The following is a 24,855-nucleotide window of genomic DNA, read 5'->3' on the forward strand; positions in this document are numbered from 1 at the left end:
CTAATCTGGTTCCAGCACGGCACGCTGAGCCTTCGGTTAATTCCTCTTCCTGGTGGGAAATGAGAGTTAAATTTGCCAGTCCAGACACCTCCAGCTAGTCTCTCATTGGTTCTCCCTATTCCTGTTCATCTTCCGCAGAAATTGCAAACTGGGCCAAACAGGAGGCTAAAGGCACTGACTCTCCAAGTCGGGAGAGTGTTAGTAAAGCGTCTGTAATGTTGCACCCGAGTACCAGGGGACGAGAACTGAGACATATTGGAACACGTCTCCCGATCACATGGTTGATCATTCTCTGGGTTCCACATGCATGATTTAGCTGAAGGGAGAATCCCTTAAACCTGGAGAGTTGAGACCCGTGGAATGGGTACCATGCAATATGACTCAAAGGGTCTTCATTTGCTCACCGAAACTCTCCAATCCTATCACTGCTGCATTTATGGCCCTGTACACACGCTTGATTCTCTTTTGGAGACATAGCGATCCATAGGTTTTAAGATACTTACTAGTCAGGTACATTCTTAGGCGTTTAATATGGGGTGTTGAGTCCATTTCGTTGAGCAAGGAGTAGCTCTTGTCTATTACATATTTGGCTTAAGGAACTTTATCTGTGCTCATTTCAATCTCTGGTTTTATGCAACACCCCAACTCACCTTTCCCCTTAAGCAAGCATAAGTTGGTTTTCTAAATTTGGGACCCTGTTCTGTTTTGTAATCCAGTTCCTGTGTAGCCAAGTTTACATTCCGTGTATTAGTGATATCTTATGATGTTTCTTTTTCTGTGTGACTTATTTCAGTTAGAATCATCATACCTGAATCCACTCATTATGCTGCTACGGGCCTGATGACATAGATTTCATTGCTGAGTGATATTGCATTGTACGTAAGTACCACAACTTCTTTATCCATTTTTCACTTTCTGCGATATTGTACTTGTACTGTAAACCAGGTTCTTGTAAACAGAGCCGTCCCAAACTTTGGGGTGGCTGTGTCTTTTTGATTTTAATTTCCCTAAGCTATAGGACCATAAGTGGAAATGCTCTAGGCTCTGTTGCTTTGTTGTTTAGATGTTTCAGGAAACACCATACACTTCTCCCTAGTGGCTGTTGGCAATTTACATCCCGCCCATCAGCATAACAAGGCTCCCAGTTCTCCATGGCCTGTCCTGCCTTTCTGGATTTTACACTTTTTTCAGATGGCCCTTTTGACTGGGGGGAAGTGAGACTTCATTGTAGTGCAGATATCCTTTGAAAGCTTGCTTGGTTGGCCAAAAAGGGCGTATGCGTTTTTTCCTGAATATATTCAGGAAAAAACGCATACGCCCTTTTTGGCCAAGTGCATCATTGTGGACGTTCTGCCTCCTTTCCTATGCTTTAAATGCAATTCCAGTCTACCTCCTGAAATCGGTTTTTGCAATTCTGCCCCGCTTTCAAGTCCTCTTGGCAGCCTTACTTCAGTATATTTTTGGACGTTAGCTGTCATTTATAACTCTGCAGGTTTGTGAATTACAGTGCCCCTGAGCTCCTTTCTTCAACTCGCTTTCTTGTGAGCTGGCCGCAACACCACAGGATTGCTTCAGGCCCTAATCTTGTTCCGGCACGGCACCCTGAGCCTTTGGTTAATTCCTCTTCCTGGTGGGAAATGAGAGTTAAATTTGCCCGTCCAGACACCTCCAGCTAGTCTCTCGTTGGTTCTCCCTATTCCTGTTCATCTTCCGCAGAAATTGCAAACTGGCCAAACAGGAGGTTAAAGGCACTGACTCTCCAAGTCGGGTAAGTGTTAGTAAAGCGTCTGGAATGTTGCACCCGAGTACCAGGGGACGAGAACTGATACATATTGGAACACGTCTCCCGATCACACGGTTGATCATACTCTGGGTTCCACATGCATCTTTTAGCTGAAGGAAGAATCCCTTAAACCTGGAGCGTTGAGACCCGTGGAATGGGTACCATGCAATATGACTTCAAAGTGTCTTCATTTGCTCACCGAAACTCTCCAATCCTATCACTGCTGCGTTTATGCCCCTGTACACACGCTTGATTCTCTTTCGGAGACATAGCAGTCCATAGGTTTTAAGATACTTACTAGTCAGGTACATTCTTAGGCGTTTAATATGGGGTGTTGAGTCCATTTCGTTGAGCAACGAGTAGCTCTTGTCTATTACATGTTTGGCTTAAGGAACTTTATCTGTGCTCATTTCAATCTCTGGTTTTATGCAGCACCCCAACTCACCTTTCCCCTTAAGCAAGCATAAGTTGGTTTTCTAAATTTGAGACTCTGTTCTGTTTTGTAATCCAGGTCCTGTGTAGCCAAGTTTACATTCCGTGTATTAGTGATATCTTATGATGTTTCTTTTTCTGTGTGACTTATTTCAGTTAGAATCATCATACCTGAATCCACTCATTATGCTGCTATGGGCCTGATGACATAGATTTCATTGCTGAGTGATATTGCATTGTACGTAAGTACCACAACTTTTTTATCCATTTTTCACTTTCTGCGATATTGTACTTGTACCGTAAACCAGGTTCTTGTAAACAGAGCCGTCTCAAACTTTGGGGTGGCTGTGTCTTTTTGATTTTAATTTCCCTAAACTATAGGACCATAAGTGGAAGTGCTCTAGGCTCTGTTGCTTTGTTTTTTAGATGTTACAGGAAACACCATACACTTCTCCCCAGTGGCTGTTGGCAATTTACATCCCGTCCATCAGCATAACAAGGCTCCCAGTTCTCCATGGCCTGTCCTGCCTTTCTGGATTTTACACTTTTTTCAGATGGCCCTTTTGACTGGGGGGAAGTGAGACTTCATTGTAGTGCAGATATCCTTTGCAAGCTTGCTTGGTTGGCCAAAAAGGGCGTATGCGTTTTTTCCTGAATATACTCAGGATAAAATGCATACGCCCTTTTTGGCCAAGTGCATCATTGTCGACGTTCTGCCTCTTTTCCTATGCTTTAAATGCAATTCCAGTGTACCTCCTGAAATCGGTTTCCTGCAATTCTGCCCCGCTTTCAAGTCCTCTTGGCAGCCTTACTTCAGTATATTTTTGGACGATAGCTGTCATTTATAACTCTGCAGGTTTGTGAATTACAGTGCCCCTGAGCTCCTTTCTTCAACTCGCTTTCTTGTGAGCTGGCCGCAACACCACAGGATTGCTTCAGGCCCTAATCTGGTTCCGGCACGGCACGCTGAGCCTTTGGTTAATTCCTCTTCCTGGTGGGAAATGAGAGTTAAATTTGCCCGTCCAGACACCTCCAGCTAGTCTTTCATTGGTTCTCCCTATTCCTGTTCATCTTCCGCAGAAATTGCAAACTGGGCGAAACAGGAGTTTAAAGGCACTGACTCTCCAAGTCGGGAGAGTGTTAGTAAAGCGTCTGGAATGTTGCACCCGAGTACCAGGGGACGAGAACTGAGACATATTGGAACACGTCTCCTGATCAAATGGTTGATCATACTCTGGGTTCCACATGCATGATTTAGCTGAAGGAAGAATCCCTTAAACCTGGAGCGTTGAGACCCGTGGAACGGGTACCATGCAATATGACTTCAAAGGGTCTTCATTTGCTCACCGAAACTCTCCAATCCTATCACTGCTGCGTTTATGCCCCTGTACACACGCTTGATTCTCTTTCGGAGACATAGCGATCCATAGGTTTTAAGATACTTACTAGTCAGGTACATTCTTAGGCGTTTAATATGGGGTGTTGAGTCCATTTCTTTGAGCAAGGAGTAGCTCTTGTCTATTACATATTTGGCTTAAGGAACTTTATCTGTGCTCATTTCAATCTCTGGTTTTATGCAGCACCCAACTCACCTTTCCCCTTAAGCAAGCATATGTTGGTTTTCTAAATTTGAGACCCTCTTCTCTTTTGTAATCCAGTTCCTGTGTAGCCAAGTTTACATTCCGTGTATTAGTGATATCTTATGATGTTTCTTTTTCTGTGTGACTTATTTCAGTTAGAATCATCATAGCTGAATCCACTCATTATGCTGCTACGGGCCTGATGACATAGATTTCATTGCTGAGTGATATTGCATTGTACGTAAGTACCACAACTTCTTTATCCATTTTTCACTTTCTGCGTTATTGAACTTGTCCCGTAAACGAGTTTCTTGTAAACAGAGCCGTCCCAAATTTTGGGGTGGCTGTGTCTTTTTTATTTTAATTTCCCTAAGCTATAGCGCCATAAGTGGCAGTGCCCTAGGCTCTGTTGCTTTGTTTTTTAGATGTTTCAGGAAACACCATACACTTCTCCCGAGTGGCTGTTGGCAATATACATCCCGCCCATCAGCATAACAAGGTTCCCAGTTCTCCATGGCCTGTCCTACCTTTCTGGCTTTTACACTTTTTTCAGTTGGCCCCTTTGACCGGGGGGAAGTGAGACTTCATTGTAGTGCAGATTTCCTTTGCAAGCTTGCTTGGTTGGCCAAAAAGGGCGTATGCGTTTTTTCCTGAATATATTTAGGAAAAAACGCATACGCCCTTTTTGGCCAAGTGCATCATTGTCGACGTTTTGCCTGTTTTCCTATGCTTTAAATGCAATTCCAGTGTACCTCCTAAAATTGGTTTCCTGCAATTCTGCCCCGCTTTCAAGTCCTCTTGGCAGCCTTACTTCAGTATATTTTTGGACAATAGGTGTCATTTATAACTCTGCAGGTTTGTGAATTACAGTGCCCCTGAGCTCCTTTCTTCAACTCGCTTTCTTGTGAGCTGACCGCAACACCGCACGATTGCTTCAGGCCCTAATCTGGTTCAGGCACGGCACGCTGAGCCTTCAGTTAATTCCTCTTCCTGGTGGGAAATGAGAGTTAAATTTGCCCGTCCAGACACCTCCAGCTAGTCTCTCATTGGTTCTCCCTATTCCTGTTCATCTTCCGCAGAAATTGCAAACTGGGCCAAACAGGAGGTTAAAGGCACTGACTCTCCAAGTCGGGAGAGTGTTAGTAAAGTGTCTGGAATGTTGCACCCGAGTACCAGGGGACCAGAACTGTGACATATTGGAACACGTCTCCCGATCACATGGTTGATCATACTCTGGGTTCCACATACATGATTTATGTGAAAGAAGAATCCCTTAAACCTGGAGAGTTGAGACCCGTGGAATGGGTACCATGCAATATGACTTCAAAGGGTCTTCATTTGCTCACCGAACCTCTCCAATCCTATCACTGCTGCGTTTATGCCCCTGTGTACACGCTTGATTCTCTTTCGGAGCCATAGCGATACATAGGTTTTAAGATACTTACTAGTAGGGTACATTCTTAGGCGTTTAATATGGGGTGTTGAGTCCATTTCGTTGAGCAAGGAGTAGCTCTCTTGTGTTACATATTTGGCTTAAGGAACTTTATCTGTGCTCATTTTAATCTCTGGTTTTATGCAGCACCCCAACTCACCTTTCCCCTTAAGCAAGCATAAGTTGGTTTTCTAAATTTGAGACCCTGTTCTCTTTTGTAATCCAGTTCCTGTGTAGCCAAGTTTACATTCCGTGTATTAGTGATATCTTATGATGTTTCTTTTTCTGTGTGACTTATTTCAGTTAGAATCATCATACCTGAATCCACTCATTATGCTGCTACGGGCCTGATGACATAGATTTCATTGCTGAGTGATATTGCATTGTACGTAAGTACCACAACTTCTTTATCCATTTTTCACTTTCTGCGATATTGAACTAGTCCCGTAAACGAGTTTCTTGTAAACAGAGCCGTCCCAAACTTATGGGTGGCTGCGTCTTTTTGCTTTTAATTTCCTTAAGCTATAGGGCCATAAGTGGAAGTGCCCTAGGCTCTGTTGCTTTGTTGTTTAGATGTTTCAGGAAACACCATACACTTCTCCTGAGTGGCTGTTGGCAATATACATCCCGCCCATCAGCAAAACAAGGCTCCCAGTTCTCCATGGCCTGTCCTGCCTTTCTGGATTTTACACTTTTTTCAGATGGCCCTTTTGACCGGGGGGAAGTGAGACTTCATTGTAGTGCAGATTTCCTTTGCAAGCTTGCTTGGTTGGCCAAAAAGGGCGTATGCTTTTTTTCCTGAATATATTCAGGAAAAAACGCATACGCCCTTTTTGGCCAAGTGCATCATTGTCGACGTTCTGCCTCTTTTCCTATGCTTTAAATGCAATTCCAGTCTACCTCCTGAAATCGGTTTCCTGCAATTCTGCCCCGCTTTCAAGTCCTCTTGGCAGCCTTACTTCACTATATTTTTGGACGATAGCTGTCATTTATAACTCTGCAGGTTTTTGAATTACTGTGCCCCTGAGCTCCTTTCTTCAACTCGCTTTCTTGTGAGCTGGCCGCAACACCGCAGGATTGCTTCAGGCCCTAATCTGGTTCCGGCACGGCATGCTGAGCCTTTGGTTAATTCCTCTTCCTGGTGGGAAATGAGAGTTAAATTTGCCCATCGAGACACCTCCAGCTAGTCTCTCATTGGTTCTCACTATTCCTGTTCATCTTCCGCAGAAATTGCAAATTGGGCCATACATGAGGTTAAAGGCACTGACTCTCCAAGTCGGGAGAGTGTTAGTTAAGCGTCTGGAATGTTGCACCCGAGTACCAGGGGACCAGAACTGAGACATATTGGAACACATCTCCCGATCACACGGTTGATCGTACTCTGGGTTCCACATGCATCTTTTAGCTGAAGGAAGAATCCCTTAAACCTGGAGAGTTGAGACCCGTGGAATGGGTACCGTGCAATATGCCTTCAAAGGGTCTTCATTTGCTCAGCGAACCTCTCCAATCCTATCACTGCTGCGTTTATGCCCCTGTACACACGCTTGATTCTCTATCGGAGACATAGCAATCCATAGGTTTTAAGATGCTTACTAGTCAGGTACATTCTTAGGCGTTTAATATGGGGTTTTGCGTCCATTTCGTTGAGCAAGGAGTAGCTCTTGTCTATTACATATTTGGCTTAAGGAACTTTATCTGTGCTCATTTCAATCTCTGGTTTTATGCAGCACCCCAACTCACCTTTCCCCTTAAGCAAGCATAAGTTGGTTTTCTAAATTTGAGACCCTGTTCTGTTTTGTAATTCAGTTCCTGTATAGCCAAGTTTACATTCCGTGTAGTACTGATATCTTTTGATGTTTCTTTTTCTGTGTGACTTATTTCAGTTAGAATCATCATACCTGAATCCACTCATTATGCTGCTACGGGCCTGATGACATAGATTTCATTGCTGAGTGATATTGCATTGTACGTAAGTACCACAACTTCTTTATCCATTTTTCACTTTCTGCGTTATTGAACTTGTCCCGTAAACGAGTTTCTTGTAAACAGAGCCGTCCCAAATTTTGGGGTGGCTGTGTCTTTTTTATTTTAATTTCCCTAAGCTATAGCGCCATAAGTGGCAGTGCCCTAGGCTCTGTTGCTTTGTTTTTTAGATGTTTCAGGAAACACCATACACTTCTCCTGAGTGGCTGTTGGCAATATACATCCCGCCCATCAGCATAACAAGGTTCCCAGTTCTCCATGGCCTGCCCTGCCTTTCTGGCTTTTACACTTTTTTCAGTTGGCCCCTTTGACCGGGGGGAAGTGAGACTTCATTGTAGTGCAGATTTCCTTTGCAAGCTTGCTTGGTTGGCCAAAAAGGGCGTATGCGTTTTTTCCTGAATATATTTAGGAAAAAACGCATACGCCCTTTTTGGCCAAGTGCATCATTGTCGACGTTTTGCCTCTTTTCCTATGCTTTAAATGCAATTCCAGTGTACCTCCTAAAATTGGTTTCCTGCAATTCTGCCCCGCTTTCAAGTCCTCTTGGCAGCCTTACTTCAGTATATTTTTGGACGATAGGTGTCATTTATAACTCTGCAGGTTTGTGAATTACAGTGCCCCTGAGCTCCTTTCTTCAACTCGCTTTCTTGTGAGCTGACCGCAACACCGCACGATTGCTTCAGGCCCTAATCTGGTTCAGGCACGGCACGCTGAGCCTTCGGTTAATTCCTCTTCCTGGTGGGAAATGAGAGTTAAATTTGCCCGTCCAGACACCTCCAGCTAGTCTCTCATTGGTTCTCCCTATTCCTGTTCATCTTCCGCAGAAATTGCAAACTGGGCCAAACAGGAGGTTAAAGGCACTGACTCTCCAAGTCGGGAGAGTGTTAGTAAAGCGTCTGGAATGTTGCACCCGAGTACCAGGGGACCAGAACTGTGACATATTGGAACACGTCTCCCGATCACATGGTTGATCATACTCTGGGTTCCACATACATGATTTATGTGAAGGAAGAATCCCTTAAACCTGGAGAGTTGAGACCCGTGGAATGGGTACCATGCAATATGACTTCAAAGGGTCTTCATTTGCTCACCGAACCTCTCCAATCCTATCACTGCTGCGTTTATGCCCCTGTGTACACGCTTGATTCTCTTTCGGAGCCATAGTGATACATAGGTTTTAAGATACTTACTAGTAGGGTACATTCTTAGGCGTTTAATATGGGGTGTTGAGTCCATTTCATTGAGCAAGGAGTAGCTCTCTTGTGTTACATATTTGGCTTAAGGAACTTTATCTGTGCTCATTTTAATCTCTGGTTTTATGCAGCACCCCAACTCACCTTTCCCCTTAAGCAAGCATAAGTTGGTTTTCTAAATTTGAGACCCTGTTCTCTTTTGTAATCCAGTTCCTGTGTAGCCAAGTTTACATTCCGTGTATTAGTGATATCTTATGATGATTCTTTTTCTGTGTGACTTATTTCAGTTAGAATCATCATACCTGAATCCACTCATTATGCTGCTATGGGACTGATGACATAGATTTCATTGCTGAGTGATATTGCATTGTACGTAAGTACCTCAACTTCTTTATCCATTTTTCACTTTCTGCGATATTGAACTAGTCCCGTAAACGAGTTTCTTGTAAACAGAGCCGTCCCAAACTTATGGGTGGCTGCGTCTTTTTGCTTTTAATTTCCTTAAGCTATAGGGCCATAAGTGGAAGTGCCCTAGGCTCTGTTGCTTTGTTGTTTAGATGTTTCAGGAAACACCATACACTTCTCCTGAGTGGCTGTTGGCAATATACATCCCGCCCATCAGCAAAACAAGGCTCCCAGTTCTCCATGGCCTGTCCTGCCTTTCTGGATTTTACACTTTTTTCAGATGGCCCTTTTGACCGGGGGGAAGTGAGACTTCATTGTAGTGCAGATTTCCTTTGCAAGCTTGCTTGGTTGGCCAAAAAGGGCGTATGCTTTTTTTCCTGAATACATTCAGGAAAAAACGCATACGCCCTTTTTGGCCAAGTGCATCATTGTCGACGTTCTGCCTCTTTTCCTATGCTTTAAATGCAATTCCAGTCTACCTCCTGAAATCGGTTTCCTTCAATTCTGCCCCGCTTTCAAGTCCTCTTGGCAGCCTTACTTCACTATATTTTTGGACGATAGCTGTCATTTATAACTCTGCAGGTTTGTGAATTACTGTGCCCCTGAGCTCCTTTCTTCAACTCACTTTCTTGTGAGCTGGCCGCAACACCGCAGGATTGCTTCAGGCCCTAATCTGGTTCCGGCACGGCATGCTGAGCCTTTGGTTAATTCCTCTTCCTGGTGGGAAATGAGAGTTAAATTTGCCCATCGAGACACCTCCAGCTAGTCTCTCATTGGTTCTCGCTATTACTGTTCATCTTCCGCAGAAATTGCAAATTGGGCCATACATGAGGTTAAAGGCACTGACTCTCCAAGTCGGGAGAGTGTTAGTTAAGCGTCTGGAATGTTGCACCCGAGTACCAGGGGACCAGAACTGAGACATATTGGAACACATCTCCCGATCACACGGTTGATCGTACTCTGGGTTCCACATGCATCTTTTAGCTGAAGGAAGAATCCCTTAAACCTGGAGAGTTGAGACCCGTGGAATGGGTACCATGCAATATGCCTTCAAAGGGTCTTCATTTGCTCAGCGAACCTCTCCAATCCTATCACTGCTGCGTTTAAGCCCCTGTACACACGCATGATTCTCTATCGGAGACATAGCAATCCATAGGTTTTAAGATGCTTACTAGTCAGGTACATTCTTAGGCGTTTAATATGGGGTTTTGCGTCCATTTCGTTGAGCAAGGAGTAGCTCTTGTCTATTACATATTTGGCTTAAGGAACTTTATCTGTGCTCATTTCAATCTCTGGTTTTATGCAGCACCCCAACTCACCTTTCCCCTTAAGCAAGCATAAGTTGGTTTTCTAAATTTGAGACCCTGTTCTGTTTTGTAATTCAGTTCCTGTATAGCCAAGTTTACATTCCGTGTAGTACTGATATCTTTTGATGTTTCTTTTTCTGTGTGACTTATTTCAGTTAGAATCATCATACCTGAATCCACTCATTATGCTGCTACGGGCCTGATGACATAGATTTCATTGCTGAGTGATATTGCATTGTACGTAAGTACCACAACTTCTTTATCCATTTTTCTCTTTATGCGATATTGAAGTTGTACCGTAAATGAGGTTCTTGTAAACAGAGCCGTCCCAAATTTTGGGGTGGCTGTGTCTTTTTGATTTTAATTTCCCTAAGCTATAGGACCATAAGCGGAAGTGCCCTAGGCTCTGTTGCTTTGTTTTTTAGATGTTTCAGGAAACACCATACACTTCTCCCAAGTGGCTGTTGGCAATTTACATCCTGCCCATCAGCATAACAAGGCTCCCAGTTCTCCATGGCCTGTCCTGCCTTTCTGGATTTTACACTTTTTTCAGATGACCCTTTTGACCTGGGGGAAGTGAGACTTCATTGTAGTGCAGATTTCCTTTGCAAGCTTGCTTGGTTGGCCAAAAAGGGCGTATGCGTTTTTTCCTGAGTATATTCAGGAAAAAACGCATACACCCTTTTTGGCCAAGTGCATCATTGTCGACGTTCTGCCTCTTTTCCTATGCTTTAAATGCAATTCCAGTCTACCTCCTGAAATCGGTTTCCTGCAATTCTTTCCCGCTTTCAAGTCCTCTTGGCAGCCTTACTTCACTATATTTTTGGACGATAGCTGTCATTTATAACTCTGCAGGTTTGTGAGTTACAGTGCCCCCGAGCTCCTTTCTTCAACTCGCTTTCTTGTGAGCTAGCCGCAACACCACAGGATTGCTTCAGGCCCTAATCTGGTTCCGGCACGGCACGCTGAGCCTTTGGTTAATTCCTCTTCCTGGTGGGAAATGAGAGTTAAATTTGCCCGTCCAGACACCTCCAGCTAGTCTCTCATTGGTTCTCCCTATTCCTGTTCATTTTCCGCAGAAATTGCAAACTGGGCCAAACAGGAGGTTAAAGGCACTGACTCTCCTAGTTGGGAGAGTGTTAGTAAAGCATCTGGATTACTGCACCCGAGTACCAGGGGATGAGAACTGAGACATATTGGAACATGTCTCCCGATCACACGGTTGATCATACTCTGGGTTCCACATGCATGTTTTAGCTGAAGGAAGAATCCCTTAAACCTGGAGAGTTGAGACCCGTTGAATGGGTACCATGCAATATGACTTCAAAGGGTCTTCATTTGCTCACCGAACCTCTCCAATCCTATCACTGCTGCGTTTATGAACCCGTACACACGCTTGATTCTCTTTCGGAGACATAGCAATCCATAGCTTTTAAGATACTTACTAGTCATGTACATTCTTAGGCGTGTTATATGGGGTTTTGAGTCCATTTCGTTGAGCAAGGAGTAGCTCTTGTCTATTCCATATTTGGCTTAAGGAACTTTATCTGTGCTCATTTCAATCTCTGGTTTTATGCAGCACCCCAACTCACCTTTCCCCTTAAGCAAGCATAAGTTGGTTTTCTAAATTTGAGACCCTGTTCTGTTATGTAAACCAGTTCCTCTGTAGCCAAGTTTACATTCCGTGTATTAGTGATATCTTATGATGTTTCTTTTCCTGTGTGACATATTTCAGTTAGAATCATCATACCTGAATCCACTCATTATGCTGCTATGGGCCTGATGACATAGATTTCATTGCTGAGTGATATTGCATTGTACATAAGTACCACAACTTCTTTATCCATTTTTCACTTTCTGCGATTTTGAACTTGTTCCGTAAACGTGGGTCTTGTAAACAGAGCCGTCCCAAACTTTGGGGTGGCTGTGTCTTTTTGATTTTAATTTCCCTAAGCTATAGGACCATAAGTGAAAGTGCCCTAGGCTCTGTTGCTTTGTTTTTTAGATGTTTCAGGAAACAACATACACTTCTCCCCAGTGGCTTTTGGCAATTTACATCCCGTCCATCAGCATAAAAAGGCTCCCAGTTCTCCATGGCCTGTCCTGCCTTTCTGGATTTTACACTTTTTTCAGATGGCCCTTTTGACCCGGTGGAAGTGAGACTTCATTGTAGTGCAGATTTCCTTTGCAAGCTTGCTTGGTTGGCCAAAAAGGGCGTATGCGTTTTTTCCTGAATATATTCAGGATAAAACGCATACGCCCTTTTTGGCCAAGTGCATCATTGTCGACGTTCTGCCTCTTTTCCTATGCTTTAAATGCAATTCCAGTCTACCTCCTGAAATCGGTTTCCTGCAATTCTGCCCCGCTTTCAAGTCCTCTTGGCAGACTTACTTCACTATATTTTTGGACGATCGCTGTCATTTATAACTCTGCAGGTTTGTGAATTACAGTGCCCCTGTGCTCCTTTCTTCAACTCGCTTTCTTGTGAGCTGGCCGCAACACCGCAGGATTGCTTCAGGCACTAATCTGGTTCCAGCAGGGCACGCTGAGCCTTCGGTTAATTCCTCTTCCTGGTGGGAAATGAGAGTTAAATTTGCCAGTCCAGACACCTCCAGCTAGTCTCTCATTGGTTCTCCCTATTCCTGTTCATCTTCCGCAGAAATTGCAAACTGGGCCAAACAGGAGGCTAAAGGCACTGACTCTCCAAGTCGGGAAAGTGTTAGTAAAGCATCTGGAATGTTGCACCCGAGTACCAGGGGACGAGAACTGAGACATATTGGAACACGTCTCCCGATCACACGGTTGATCATACTCTGGGTTCCACATACATGATTTAGCTGAAGGAAGAATCCCTTAAACCCGGAGCGTTGAGACCCGTGGAATGGGTACCATGCAATATGACTTCAAAGGGTCTTCATTTGCTCACCGAACCTCTCCAATCCTATCACTGCTGCGTTTAAGCCCCTGTACACACGCTTGATTCTCTTTCGGAGACATAGTGATCCATAGGTTTTAAGATACTTACTAGTCAGGTACATTCTTAGGCGTTTAATATGGGGTGTTGAGTCCATTTCGTTGACCAAGGAGTAGCTCTTGTCTGTTACATATTTAGCTTAAGGAACTTTATCTGTGCTCATTTCAATCTCTGGTTTTATGCAGCACCCCAACTCACCTTTCCCCTTAAGCAAGCATAAGTTGGTTTTCTAAATTTGAGACCCTGTTCTCTTTTGTAATCCAGTTCCTGTGTAGCCAAGTTTACATTCCGTGTATTAGTGATATCTTATGATGTTTCTTTTTCTGTGTTACTTATTTCAGTTAGAATCATCATACCTGAATCCACTCATTATGCTGCTATGGGCCTGATGACATAGATTTCATTGCTGAGTGATATTGCATTGTACGTAAGTACCACAACTTCTTTATCCATTTTCCACTCTCTGCGATATTGAACTTGTCCCGTAAACGAGATTCTTGTAAACAGAGCCGTCCGAAACTTAGGGGTGGCTGTGTCTTTTTGATTTTAATTTCCCTAAGCTATAGGACCATAAGTGGAAGTGCCCTAGGCTCTGTTGCTTTGTTTTCTAGATGTTTCAGGAAACACCATACACTTCTCCCAAGTGGCTGTTGGCAATTTACATCCTGCCCATCAGCATAACAAGGCTCCCAGTTCTCCATGGCCTGTCCTGCCTTTCTGGATTTTACACGTTTTTCAGATGGCCCTTTTGACCGGGGGAAGTGAGAATTCATTGTAGTGCAGATTTCCTTTGCAAGCATGCTTGGTTGGCCAAAAAGGGCATATGCTTTTTTTCCTGAATATATTCAGGAAAAAACGCATACGCCCTTTTTGGCCAAGTGCATCATTGTCGACGTTCTGCCTCTTTTCCTATGCTTTAAATGCAATACCAGTCTACCTCCTGAAAAAGGTTTCCTGCAATTCTGCCCCACTTTCAAGTCCTCTTGGCAGCCTTACTTCAGTATATTTTTGGACGATAGCTGTCATTTATAACTCTGCAGGTTTGTGAATTACAGTGCCCCTGATCTCCTTTCTTCAACTCGCTTTCTTGTGAGCTGGCCGCAACACCGCTGGATTGCTTCAGGCCCTAATCTGGTTCTGGCACGGCATGCTGAGCCTTTGGTTAATTCCTCTTCCTGGTGGGAAATGAGAGTTAAATTTGCCCGTCCAGACACCTCCAGCTAGTCTCTCATTGGTTCTCCCTATTCCTGTATATGTTCCGCAGAATTTGCGACCTGGGTCAAACAGGAGGTTAAAGGCACTGACTCTCCAAGTCGGGAGAGTGTTAGTAAAGCATCTGGAATGTTGCACACGAGTACTAGGGGATGAGAACTGAGACATATTTGAACATGAGTCCCGATCACACGGTTGATCATACTCTGGGTTCCACATGTATGTTTTAGCTGAAGGAAGAATCCCTTAAACCTGGAGAGTTGAGACCCGTGGAATGGGTACCATGCAATATGACATCAAAGGGTCTTCATTTGCTCACCAAACCTCTCCAATCCTATCACTGCTGCGTTTATGCCCCTGTACACACACTTGATTCTCTTTCGGAGACATAGCGATCCGTAGGTTTTAAGATACTTACTAGTCAGGTACATTCTTAGGCATTTAATATGGGGTGTTGAGTCCATTTCGTTGAGCAAGGAGTAGCTCTTGTCTATTCCATATTTGGCTTAAGGAACTTTATCTGTGCTCATTTCAATCTCTGGTTTTATGCAGCACCCCATCTCACCTTTCCCCTTAAGCAAGCATAAGTTGGTTTTCTAAATTTGAGACACTGTTCTGTTTTGTAATCCACTTCCTGTGTAGCCAAGTTTACATTCCGTGTATTAGTGATATCTTATGATGTTTCTTTTTCTGTGTGACTTATTTCAGTTAGAATCATCATACCTGAATCCACTCATTATGCTACTACGGGCCTGATGACATAGATTTCTTTGCTGAGTGATATTGCATTGTACGTAAGTACCACAAGTTCTTTATCCATTTTTCACTTTCTCCGATATTGAACTTGTCCCGTAAACAAGTTTCTTGTAAACAGAGCCGTCCCAAACTTTGGGTTGGCTGTGTCTTTTTGATTTTAATTTCCCTAAGCTATAGGACCATAAGTGGAAGTGCCCTAGGCTCTGTTGCTTAGTTTTTTACATGTTTCAGGAAACACCATACACTTCTCCGGAGTGGCTGTTGGCAATTTACAACCCACCCATCAGCATAACAAGGCTCCCAGTTCTCCATGGCCTGTCCTGCCTTTCTGGATTTTACACTTTTTTCAGATGGCCCTTTTGACCGGGGGGAAGTGAGACTTCATTGTAGTGCAGATATCCTTTGCAAGCTTGCTTGGTTGGCCAAAAAGGGCGTATGCATTTTTTCCTGAATATATTCAGGAAAAAACGCATACGCCCTTTTTGGCCAAGTGCATCATTGTCGACGTTCTGCCTCTTTTCCTACGGTTTAAATGCAATTCCAGTCTACCTCCTGAAATCGGTTTCCTGCAATTCTGCCCCACTTTCAAGTCCTCTTGGCAGCCTTACTTCAGTATATTTTTGGATGATAGCTGTCATTTATAACTCTGCAGGTTTGTGAATTACAGTGCCCCTGAGCTCCTTTCTTTAACTCACTTTCTTGTGAGCTGGCCGCAACACCGCAGGATTGCTTCAGGCCCTAATCTGGTTCCGGCATGGCACGCTGAGTCTTTGGTTAATTCCTTTCCTGGTGGGAAATGAGAGTTAAATTTGCCCGTCCAGACACCTCCAGCTAGTCTCTCATTGGTCCTCCCTATTCCTGTTCATCTTCCACAGAAAGTGCAAACTGGGCCAAACAGGAGGTTAAAGGCACTGACTCTCCAAGTCAGGAGAGTGTTAGTAAAGCGTCTGGAATGTTGCACCCGAGTACCAGGGGACGAAAACTGAGACATATTTGAACACTTCTCCTGATCACATGGTTGATCATACTCTGGGTTCCACATGCATGTTTCAGCTGAAGGAAGAATCCCTTAAACCTGGAGAGTTGAGACCCGTGGAATAGGTACCATGCAATATGACTTCAAAGGGTCTTCATTTGCTCACCAAACCTCTCCAATCCTATCACTGCTGCGTTTATGCCCCTGTACACATGCTTGATTCTCTTTCGGAGACATAGCAATCCATAGGTTTTAAGATACTTACTAGTCAGGTACATTCTTAGGCGTTTAAAATGGGGTGTTGAGTCCATTTCGTTGAGCAAGGAGTAGCTCTTGTCTATTACATATTTGGTTTAAGGAACTTTATCTGTGCTCATTTCAGTCTCTGGTTTTATGCTGCACCCCAACTCACCTTTCCACTTAAGCAAGCATAAGTTGGTTTTCTAAATTTGAGACCCTGTTCTGTTTTGTAATTCAGTTCCTGTGTAGCCTAGTTTACATTAAGTGCATTAGTGATATCTTATGATGTTTCTTTTTCTGTGTGACTTATTTCAGTTGGAATCATCATACCTGAATCCACTCATTATGCTGCTATGGGCCTGATGACATAGATTTCATTGCTTAGTGATATTGCCTTGTACGTAAGTACCACAACTTCTTTATCCATTTTTCGCTTTCTGCGATATTGAACTTGTACCGTAAACGAGGTTCTTGTAAACAGAGCCGTCCCAAACTTTGGAGTGGCTGTGTCTTTTTGATTTTAATTTCCCTAAGCTATAGGACCATAAGTGGAAGTGCCCTAGGCTCTGTTGCTTTGTTTTTCAGATGTTTCAGGAAACACCATACACTTCTCCTGAGTGGCTGTTGGCAATTTACATCCCGCCCATCAGCATAACAAGGCTCCCAGTTCTCCATGGCCTGTCCTGCCTTTCTGGATTTTACACTTTTTTCAGATGGCCCTTTTGACCGGGGGGAAGTGAGACTTCATTGTAGTGCCCATATCCTTTGCAAGCTTGCTTGGTTGGCCAAAAAGGGCGTATGCGTTTTTTCCTGAATATATTCAGGAAAAAACGCATACGCACTTTTTGGCCAAGTGCATCATTGTCGAAGTCCTGCCTCTTTTCCTATGCTTTAAATGCAATTCCAGTCTACCTTCTGAAATCGGTTTCCTGCAATTCTGCCCCACTTTCAAGTCCTCTTGGCAGCCTTACTTCAGTATATTTTTGGACGATAGCTGTCATTTATAACTCTGCAGGTTTGTGAATTACAGTGTCCCTGAGCTCCTTTCTTCAACTCGCTTTCTTGTGAGCTGGCCGCAACACCGCAGGATTGCTTCAGGCCCTAATCTGGTTCCGGCACGGCTCGCTGAGCCTTTGGTTAATTCCTCTACCTGGTGGGAAATGAGAGTTAAATTTGCCCGTCCAGACACCTCCAGCTAGTCTCTCATTGGTTCTCCTTATTCCTGTTTATCTTCCGCAGAAATTGCAAACTGGGCCAAACAGGAGGTTAAAGGCACTGACTCTCCAAGTCGGGAGAGTGTTAGTAAAGCGTCTGGAATGTTGCACCCGAGTACCAGGGGACGAGAACTGAGACATATTGGAACACGTCTCCCGATCACACGGTTGATCATACTCTGGGTTCCACATACCTGATTTAGCTGAAGGAAGAATCCCTTAAACCTCTAGAGTTGAGACCCGTGGAATGGGTACCATGCAATATGACTTCAAAGGGTCTTCATTTGCTCACCAAACCTCTCCAATCCTATCACTGCTGCGTTTATGCCCCTGTACACACGCTTGATTCTCTTTCGGAGACATAGCGATCCATAGGTTTTAAGATACTTACTAGTCAGGTAAATCTTAGGCGTTTAATATGGGGTGTTCAGTCCATTTCGTTGAGCAAGGAGTAGCTCTTGTGTATTACATATTTGGCTTAAGGAACTTTATCTGTGCTCATTTCAATCTCTGGTTTTATGCAGCACCCCAACTCACCTTTCCCCTTAAGCAAGCATAAGTTGGTTTTCTAAATTTGAGACCCTGTTGTGTTTTGTAATCCAGTTCCTGTGTACCCAAGTTTACATTCCGTGTATTAGTGATATCTTATGATGTTTCTTTTTCTGTGTGACTTATTTCAGTTAGAATCATCATACCTGAATCCACTCATTATGCTGCTACGGGCCTGATGACATAGATTTCATTGCTGAGTGATATTGCATTGTACGTAAGTACCACAACTTCTTTATCCATTTTTCACTTTCTGCGATATTGAACTTGTACCGTAAACGAGTTTCTTGTAAACAGAGCCGTCCCAAACTTAGGGGTGGCTGTGTCTTTTTGATTTTAATTTCCCTAAGCTATACGACCATAAGTGGAAGTGCCCTAGGCTCTGTTGCTTTGTTTTTTAGATGTTTCAGGAAACACCATACACTTCTCCAGAGTGGCTGTTGGCAATATACATCCTGCCCATCAGCATAATAAGTCTCCTAGTTCTCCATGGCCTGTCCTGCCTTTCTGGATTTTACACTTTTTTCAGATGGCCCTTTTGACCGGGGAGAAGTGAGACTTCATTGTAGTGCAGATATCCTTTGCAAGCTTGCTTGGTTGGCCAAAAAGGGCGTATGCGTTTTTTCCTGAATATATTCAGGAAAAAACGCATACGCCCTTTTTGGCCAAGTGCATCATTGTCGACGTTCTGCCTCTTTTCCTATGCTTTAAATGCAATTCCAGTCTACATCCTGAAATCGGTTTCCTGCAATTCTGACCCGCTTTCAAGTCCTCTTGGCAGCCTTACTTCAGTATACTTTTGGACGATAGCTGTCATTTATAACTCTGCAGGTTTGTGAATTACAGTGCCCCTGAGCTCCTTTCTTCAACTCGCTTTCTTGTGAGCTGGCCGCAACACCGCAGGATTGCTTCAGGCCCTAATCTGGTTCCGGCACGGCACGCTGAGCCTTTGGTTAATTCCTCTTCCTGGTGGGAAATGAGAGTTAAATTTGCACGTCCAGACACCTCCAGCTAGTCTCTCATTGGTTTTCCCTATTCCTGTTCATCTTCTGCGGAAATTGCAAACTGGGCCAAACAGGAGGTTAAAGGCACTGACTCTCCAAGTTGGGAGAGAGTTAGTAAAGCGTCTGGAATGTTGCACCCGAGTACCAGGGGACAAGAACTGAGACATATTGGAACACGTCTCCCGATCACACGGTTGATCATACTCTGGGTTCCACATGTATGTTTTAGCTGAAGGAAGAATCCCTTAAACCTGGAGAGTTGAGACCCGTGGAATGGGTACCATGCAATATGACTTCAAAGGGTCTTCATTTGCTCACCGAACCTCTCCAATCCTATCACTGCTGCATTTATGCCCCTGTACTCATGCTTGATTCTCTTTCAGAGACATAGCAAACTTTAGGTTTTAAGATACTTACTAGTCAGGTACATTATAAGGTGTTTAACATGGGGTTTTGAGTCCATTTCGTTGAGCAAGGAGTAGCTCTTTTCTATTACATATTTGGCTTAAGGAACTTTATCTGTGCTCATTTCAATCTCTGGTTTTATGCAGCACCCCAACTCACCTTTCCCCTTAAGCAAGCATAAGTTGGTTTTCTAAATTTGAGACCCTCTTCTGTTTTGTAATCCAGTTCCTGTGTAGCCAAGTTTACATTCCGTGTATTAGTGATATGTTATGATGTTTCTTTTTCTTGTGACTTATTTCAGTTAGAATCATCATACCTGAACCCACTCATTTTCTGCTACAGGCCTGTTGACAGAGATTTCATTGCTGAGTGATATTGCATTGTACGTAAGTAGCACAAATTCTTTATCCATTTTTCACTTTCTGCGATATTGAACTTGTACCATAAATGAGGTTCTTGTAAACAGAGCCGTCCCAAACTTTGGGGTGGCTGTGTCTTTTTGATTTTAATTTCCCTAAGCTATAGGACCATAAGTGGAAGTGCCCTAGGCTCTGTTGCTTTGTTTTTTAGATGTTTCAGGAAACACCATACACTTCTCCCGAGTGGCTGTTGGCAATTTACATCCTGCTCATCAGCATAACAAGGCTCCCAGTTCTCCATGGCCTGTCCTGCCTTTCTGGATTTTACACTTTTTTCAGATGGCCCTTTTGACCAGGGGGAAATGAGACTTCATTGTAGTGCAGATTTCCTTTGCAAGCTTGCTTGGATGGCCACAAAGGGCGTATGCGTATTTTCCTGAATATATTCAGGAAAAAACGCATACGCCCTTTTTGGCCAAGTGCATCATTGTCGACGTTCTGCCTCTTTTCCTATGCTTTAAATGCAATTCCAGTCTACCTCCTGAAATCGGTTTCCTGCAATTCTGACCCACTTTCAAGTCCTCTTGGCAGCCTTACTTCAGTATAGTTTTGGACGATAGCTGTCATTTATAACTCTGCAGGTTTGTGAATTACAGTGCCCCTGAGCTCCTTTCTTCAACTCGCTTTCTTGTGAGCTGGCCGCAACACCGCAGGATTGCTTCAGGCCCTAATCTGGTTCCGGCACGGCACGCTGAGCCTTTGGTTAATTCCTCTTCCTGGTGGGAAATGAGAGTTAAATTTGCCCGTCCAGACACCTCCAGCTAGTCTCTCATTGGTTCTCCCTATTCCTGTTCATCTTCTGCGGAAATTGCAAACTGGGCCAAATAGGAGGTTAAAGGCACTGACTCTCCAAGTTGGGAGAGAGTTAGTAAAGCGTCTGGAATGTTTCACCCGAGTACCAGGGGACAAGAACTGAGACATATTGGAACACGTCTCCCGATCACACGGTTGATCATACTCTGGGTTCCACATGCATGTTTTAGCTGAAGGAAGAATCCCTTAAACCTGGAGAGTTGAGACCCGTGGAATGGGTACCATGAAATATGACTTCAAAGGGTCTTCATTTGCTCACCGAACCTCTCCAATCCTATCACTGCTGCATTTATGCCCCTGTACACATGCTTGATTCTCTTTCGGAGACATAGCAATCTATAGCTTTTAAGATACTTACTAGTCAGGTACATTCTTAGGCGTTTAATATGGGGTGTTGAGTCCATTTCGTTGAGCAAGGAGTAGCTCTTGTCTATTCCACATTTGGCTTAAGGAACTTTATCTGTGCTCATTTCAATCTCTGGTTTTATGCAGCACCCCAACTCACCTTTCCCCTTAAGCAAGCATAAGTTGGTTTTCTAAATTTGAGACCCTGTTCTGTTTTGTAATCCAGTTCCTGTGTACCCAAGTTTACATTCCGTGTTTTAATGATATCTTATGATGTTTCTTTTTCTGTGTGACTTATTTCAGTTAGAATCATCATACCTGAATCCACTCATTATGCTGCTACGGGCCTGATGACATAGATTTCGTTGCTGAGTGATATTGCATTGTACGTAAGTACCACAACTTCTTTATCCATTTTTCACTTTCTGCGATATTGAACTTGTCCCGTAAACGAGTTTCTTGTAAACAGAGCCATCCCAAACTTTGGGGTGGCTGTGTCTTTTTGATTTTAATTTCCCTAAGCTATAGGACCATAAGTGGAAGTGCCCTAGGCTCTGTTGATTTGTTTTTTAGATGTTTCAGGAAACAACATACACTTCTCCCGAGTGGCTGTTGGCAACTTACATCCCGCCAATCAGCATAACAAGTCTCCCAGTTCTCCATGGCCTGTCCTGCCTTTCTGGATTTTACACTTTTTTCAGATGGCCCTTTTGACGGGGGGAAGTGAGACTTCATTGTAGTGCAGATTTCCTTTGCAATCTTTCTTGGTTGGCCAAAAAGGGCGTATGCTTTTTTTTCTGAATATATTCAAGAAAAAACGCATACGACCTTTTTGGCCAAGTGCCTCATTGTCGACTTTCTGCCTCTTTTCCTATGCTTTAAATGCAATTCCAGTCTACCTCCTGAAATCGGATTCCTGCAATGATGCCCTGCTTTCAACTCCTCTTGGCAGCCTTACTTCAGTATATTTTTGGACGATAGGTATCATTTATAACTCTGCAGGTTTGTGATTACAGTGCTCCTGAGCTCCTTTCTTCAACTCGCTTTCTTGTGAGCTGGCCGCAACACCGCAGGATTTCTTCCGGCCCTAATCTGGTTCCAGCAAGGCACGCTCAGCCTTTGGTTAATTCCTCCTCCTCGGGGGAAATGAGAGTTAAATTTGCCCGTCCAGACACCTCCAGCTAGTCTCTCATTGGTTCTCCCTATTCCTGTTCATCTTCCGCAGAAATTGCAAACTGGGCCAAACAGGAGGTTAAAGGCACTGACTCTCCAAGTTGGGAGAGTGTTAGTAAAGCATCTGGAATGTGGCACCCGAGTACCAGGGGAGGAAAACTGAGATATATTTGAACACGTGTCCCGATCACACAGCTGATCATACTCTGGGTTCCACATGCATGTTTTATCTGAAGGAAGAATCCCTTAAACCTGGAGAGTTGAGACCCGTGGAATGGGTACCATGCAATATGACTTCAAAGGGTCTTCATTTGCTCACCGAACCTCTCCAATCCTATCACTGCTGCATTTATGCCCCTGTACTCACGCTTGATTCTCTTTCAGAGACATAGCAATCTTTAGGTTTTAAGATACTTACTAGTCAGGTACGTTATAAGGTGTTTAACATGGGGTTTTGAGTCCATTTCGTTGAGCAAGGAGTAGCTCTTTTCTATTACATATTTGGCTTAAGGAACTTTATCTGTGCTCATTTCAATCTCTGGTTTTATGCAGCACCCCAACTCACCTTTCCCCTTAAGCAAGCATAAGTTGGTTTTCTAAATTTGAGACCCTCTTCTGTTTTGTAATCCAGTTCCTGTGTAGCCAAGTTTACATTCCGTGTATTAGTGATATCTTATGATGTTTCTTTTTCTTGTGACTTATTTCAGTTAGAATCATCATACCTGAACCCACTCATTTTCTGCTACAGGCCTGTTGACAGAGATTTCATTGCTGAGTGATATTGCATTGTACGTAAGTAGCACAAATTCTTTATCCATTTTTCACTTTCTGCGATATTGAACTTGTACCATAAACGAGGTTCTTGTAAACAGAGCCATCCCAAACTTTGGGGTGGCTGTGTCTTTTTGATTTTAATTTCCCTAAGTTATAGGACCATAAGTGGAAGTGCCCTAGGCTCTGTTGCTTTGTTTTTTAGATGTTTCAGGAAACACCATACACATCTCTCTAGTGGCTGTTGGCAATTTACATCCCGCCCATCAGCATAACAAGGCTCCCAGTTCTCCATGGCCTGTCTTGCCTTTCTGGATTTTACACTTTTTTCAGATGGCCCTTTTAACCGGGTGGAAGTGAGACTTCATTGTAGTGCAGATTTCCTGTGCAAGCTTGCTTGGTTGGCCAAAAAGGGCGTATGCGTTTTTTCCTGAATATATTCAGAAAAAAACGCATACGCACTTTTTGGCCAAGTGCATCATTGTCGACGTTCTGACTCTTTTCCTATGCTTTAAATGCAATTCCAGTCTACCTCCTGAAATCGGTTTCCTGCAATTGTGCCCCGCTTTCAAGTCCTCTTGGCAGCCTTACTTCAGTATATTTTTGGACGATAGCTGTCATTTATAACTCTGCAGGTTTGTGAATTACAGTGCCCCTGAGCTCCTTTCTTCAACTCGCTTTCTTGTGAGCTGGCCACAACACCGCAGGATTGCTTCAGGCCCTAATCTGGTTCCGGCACGACTTGCTGATCCTTTGGTTAATTCCTCTTCCTGGTGGGAAATGAGAGTTAAATTTGCCCGTCTAGACACCTCCATCTTGTGTCTCATTGGTTCTCCCTATTCCTGTTCATCTTCCGCAGAAATTGCAAACTGGGCCAAACAGGAGGTTAAAGTCACTGACTTTCCAAGTAGGGGGAGTGTTAGTAAAGCGTCTGGAATGTTGCACCCGAGTACCAGGGGACGAACACTGAGACATATTTGAACACGTCTCCCTATCACACAGTTGATCATACTCTGGGTTCCACATGCGTGTTTTAGCTGAAGGAAGAATCCCTTAAACCTGGAGAGTTGAGACCCGTGGAATGTGTACCATGCAATATGACTTCAAAGGGTCTTCATTTGCTCACTGAACCTCTCCAATCCTATCAGTGCTGCTTTTATGCCCCTGTACACACGCTTGATACTCTTTCGGAGACATAACAATCCATAGGTTTTAAGATACTTACTAGTCAGGTACATTCTTAGGCGTTTAATATGGGGTGTTGAGTCCATTTCGTTGAGCAAGGAGTAGCTCTTCTGTATTACATATTTGGCTTAAGGAACTTTATCTGTGCTCATTTCAATCTCTGGTTTTATGCAGCACCCCAACTCACCTTTCCCCTTAAGCAAGCATAAGTTGGTTTTCTAAATTTGAGACCCTGTTCTGTTTTGTAATCCAGTTCCTGTGTAGCCAAGTTTACATTCCCTGTATTAGTGATATCTTATGATGTTTCTTTTTCTGTGTGACTTATTTCAGTTACAATCATCATACCTGAATCCACTCATTATGCTGCTATGGGCCTGATGACATAGATTTCATTGCTGAGTGATATTGCATTGTACGTAAGTACCACAAATTCTTTATCCATTTTTCACTTTCTGTGAAATTGAACTTGTACCGTAAACGAGGTTCTTGTAAACAGAGCCGTCCCAAACTTTGGGGTGGCTGTTTCTTTTTGATTTTAATTTCCCTAAGCTATAGGACCATAAGTGGAAGTGCCCTAGGCTCTGTTGATTTGTTTTTTAGATGTTCCAGGAAACACCATACACTTCTCCCAAGTGGCTGTTGGCAATTTACATCCCGCCCATCAGCATAACAAGGCTCCCAGTTCTCCATGGCCTGTCCTGCCT

This window comes from Orcinus orca, chromosome 1, assembly GCF_937001465.1.
Source record: "Orcinus orca chromosome 1, mOrcOrc1.1, whole genome shotgun sequence".
In the NCBI taxonomy this organism is placed as follows: Eukaryota; Metazoa; Chordata; class Mammalia; order Artiodactyla; family Delphinidae; genus Orcinus; species Orcinus orca.